The sequence below is a fragment of the Vombatus ursinus genome, unplaced genomic scaffold, assembly GCF_900497805.2.
Source record: "Vombatus ursinus unplaced genomic scaffold, bare-nosed wombat genome assembly UNPS02001419.1, whole genome shotgun sequence".
Lineage (NCBI taxonomy): Eukaryota > Metazoa > Chordata > Mammalia > Diprotodontia > Vombatidae > Vombatus > Vombatus ursinus.
In genome coordinates this window covers 12,338,652-12,342,601 of record NW_020941197.1, presented here as the reverse complement: position 1 = coordinate 12,342,601, position 3,950 = coordinate 12,338,652, and the positions used below count along the sequence as shown (strand labels likewise).

The 3,950-nt window shown below is 38.5% G+C and overlaps 1 pseudogene; it reads left to right on the top strand.

Annotated features, from left to right (window-relative positions):
• Window positions 1-2,472: 2,472 nt before the first annotated feature.
• LOC114046302 lies at window positions 2,473-3,150 on the top strand (annotated as a pseudogene).
• The last annotated feature ends 800 nt before the right edge of the window (window positions 3,151-3,950 follow it).

Genomic DNA, 3,950 nt, shown 5'->3' with positions numbered 1-3,950 from the left:
GCAATAGTGATTCTCAAGAGATGGAATTATTGAAGCAGGTGGAAACATCTTCAGAAAACATCCTGAGGGATAGCTACTGTGCCTGTGAAATATAGATCTTGTCTAGGACTTTATTTTTATACCTCATAGTATGACATGTAAGTAATGTTTTATTCAGCATATTTATATGTATATACTGTATTAAATTATGTTTCATATTGTGAATTACTTTTCTAATTCTATATTTTTACACAGATGAACAAAATCGCCAGAGTGATGTATGTGGTATGTTTTGATTACTATGTAATTTTTGGCCACTGTTATTATTCGGTTGGGGTTTATGGACTATGTTAAACAATGGAACTGCATCATGTGAACATTTGAATTTTGAAGATTTCACAATACACATTCATAAAAGAAGAAGAGAGGAAAAGAGCAATTTTAATAGTACAGGCAATTTCACTTCCCTTTCCAATAACTGAGCCTATGCCCTTGGGAGATGGAAATCTAGGATTCTTTCAATCAGTCTCAGATGCCAAGTGACTCTCAAAACATGAGAATCTTGTGTAATAGCATGTCATTTCGGAACTTTCCTTTTATCATATTTGAAATCTATTTAAATCATCATGCTTAGGCTAGTAATGCTAATAAGGGAGAGACAGAAAGGGAGAGAAAAAAAGAAAGACAGAGAGATAGAGAAAGAGAGAGACACAGAGAGTCTTAGTTGACATTTTAGACATTCCTGGTCATCCATAAGGTCCCTAATATGTTCTCCTTTTCTTTCTTAGATCATTTCTTGCTTCATGTAAAAGGCAGGAATACAGTGCCTTCATCTCAATACACAATATATGCACATTTGTGTTTGAAACATCTTGATGAATAATTTCCCTTCATCATCAGTTTTTCTGTCAGCTAAGTCTATCTGCTTTTATTTTCTTTTATTTGAATAGAAATAATGACTCCTGTTTGCCTCTTGGTCATTAGTTTAGCTGAGTGCTACTAAAAATAAAAATTTACATTTAATGGTTCCCATAACAACCAACTTAGAACCATCTGCTCTCTGCCCCAGTGGACTTTTAAATAGGCCCTAGACTTTTTTCAGTTACAACTATTTAAAGCTACTCTACTATACCTTAATGAATCTTTGTTGTGCTTTATGAGGGAGTCAAGATATTTTAAAAGGCTATTTTGAATATATTTTATTTGCTTTTAACCCTAAATTTTGAACCCATTCCTTATCTCCCAGCTCCCATGATGTGATTTCATTCTAATCCAAAAAGATCTACTCTGAACTCTGAATGGTCCCAAAGAATGTTTTTGATTTTTGTTTATTTGTTTGTTTGTTTGTTTTAAGGGGATATAGCCAAGAACATTTCTTCTGAATTGAGGATTTTCCAGTCTTTACCTGTTCATCAATATGTTGTATCATTTATTCATTTTGGAAGATTTTTTAAAGATAAGATTTAAACTCCAATTAAGTGAATTATTGTTATTATAGAGAAATCTCATCATGTCTAAATGTTTTTGCTGTAGCATAATAACCTAGTATAGTAGAATAAGTCCAAGATTGAGTGTCAGAAGATCTAATTCTGGCTTTACAACTAGGCTTTTTGACCACAGACTCCCACTAACCAAACCTCAGTTTTGCCATCTCTAAATTAAGCAATTTCAACAATATTATCTCTAACGTCCTTTCCAGTTCTGATCCTCTCTAAGCATGTCAGTCCTTTCCATTTATAGACATTGTCACTTTATTGCCTGCTACTTTAGTTTTGGCCATTAATTATGTCTCTTGAAGATTTTCTTGATCCTCTATTCTTGAATTCATGCAATAACTATTTATTAAGCACAATCTATTAAAAAAAACAGTTTGCTAGGAAGGGAATCGAGGGGATTAGGACAGCAAGTGGTAGTAGAAATTGAGTGAACCACACTGATTCCATCTTGTGGCTCACTTCTGGAGCTAGCTCACTTCTCTTTTTATTCAATTATGGATCCAGTCCAAATTTTGCCCTCTGAGAAAACTTTATTCAGTTTTGGGAACTGAGAAAAAAAAAAAACTTAATGTATTGTTTGAAGGTAATCTTACAAGCCTGGGAGGCTGGATCACCCCCACCTGCTGCTTAGAGACCCTTAACTAAGGACTTAGGTTGTGCTGACCAGAAATCCAATCAGATCCTAAGAGTGATGTAGGGAGTTTTCTTGCAATTGTACATCTCAAGCAACTCAAATGTCTTATCTGAAAACTGACACCGTACTTCTCATTAAGTTATTATTTCTATGTTCATTTGATTGTTTAAAAATACTTGGGAAGTGGGAATGCTTTCTTTTCTGAATTCAGGGAATTGTACTTGTTTTCTCTCCTTCTCCCAACTTGGAAAGTCCCTAAACTTTGTTACAATTAGAAATCAGTTTACCGGATATTGTATTGTTTTCTTTTAATTAATTGGTCTTAATTTATTAATTGTTTTTATTGTATAAGAGCCATCTCCCATGGCTGGAAGGGGCATCTCCCTGGTGGGCTGTGCCCTCCAGCTCTTTCTCATTCTGTCCTGTGTCACGTCAGAGTGTTTCCTCCTGACAGTGATGGTCTATGACCACTACGTGGCCATCTGCCACCCCCTGCACTATGGGGTCCTCATAAACCAGAGGCTCTGCCTCCTTCTGGCAGTGGCATGCTGAGTGGCAGGCATTCCCATTTCCCAGCTGTTCACCATTTAGCTCTTCCACTTCCCATTTTGTGGACCCCGAGGGGTTGGCCACTTCATCTGTGATGTGGCACCACTGATGAGGCTGGTATGTGCTGACACTGCTGTCTTTGAAACCTACTTCTTCACAGTGCTTGTCATGATGGTGCCTTTCTCCCTCATCACTGTGTCCTATGGCCATGTCTTGGCCACAGTTGTTCAGCTGCCCTTGGCCACTGGGCGCCATAAGGCCCTCTCCACTTGTGCTGCCCACCTTATTGCTGTGGCTCTCTTCTATGGCGTAGCTTGCATCATCCACCTCCAGCCCAAGTCCAGCTACTCTCTTGAGAGCAAGCAGGTTGTGTCTTTATCCTATATGCTCCTCACTCCCATGCTCAACCCCATCATCTACAGCCTGAGGAACAAAGAGGTGAAAGCTGCCCTGAGGAGGTGTTGGGTAGGAAAAAAGCGGGGGCCCAGATGACTTGAGCCCTAATGGTCCACTTTTGGGCATAGTGGAAGGGAGTGGGACCACTGGGAGTCAACATCCAGAGACCAAAAACTATGAGATTGTTTTCCAGTGAGAAGATTAAATCAATACTGTACCATTTTTATTGATCCTATTTACAGCTAATTACTTTGTCCTATAACTGCCTAAACCATGGTTCTTTGTCTCTGAATTTAGTGCAAAAAATCAACTGGCCTATTATGAGTTAAATTTAGAAATCCAATTCTTACTTTTGTTTTCTTGCCTCAAAGAAATCTGTTATCTGAGACCAGTTAGGTGGCGCAGTGGCTAGAGCACCTGCCCTGGAGTCAGGAGGATCTAAGTTCAAATCTGGCCTCAGACACATAACACTCAGTAGCCGTATGATTCTGGGCAAGTCACTTAACCCCAAGTGCCTCACCAAAAAAAATCTGTTATCCTTGGGGGATGCAAGTGGAGAACAGGGAGTCTGTGGTCTAATATTTTTACACCACTGAGTTATCCTTCAAAGATGTCTTGTTTGCCATCCAAAGAAGTCTGCCTCACTATCTAACCTTGCAGATAGATTTAAATAATGAACATTTCTTATTCTTATTCACAGGAGAGAAGGAGGAGGTTGTTTCTATACCCTCATTCCCAACTTTCAACCAATCATATTGTCCTCCATGCCTCAGCTCTGTAACCAATCATGTTCCAAGGTCCATGATGTCACCAATTCTATAACCAATTTTACTATTTCCCCTATAAAAAGGAAGTGAACCTTAATCTCCAGGTCTTTTGGTTAATGGAGGCAGTCA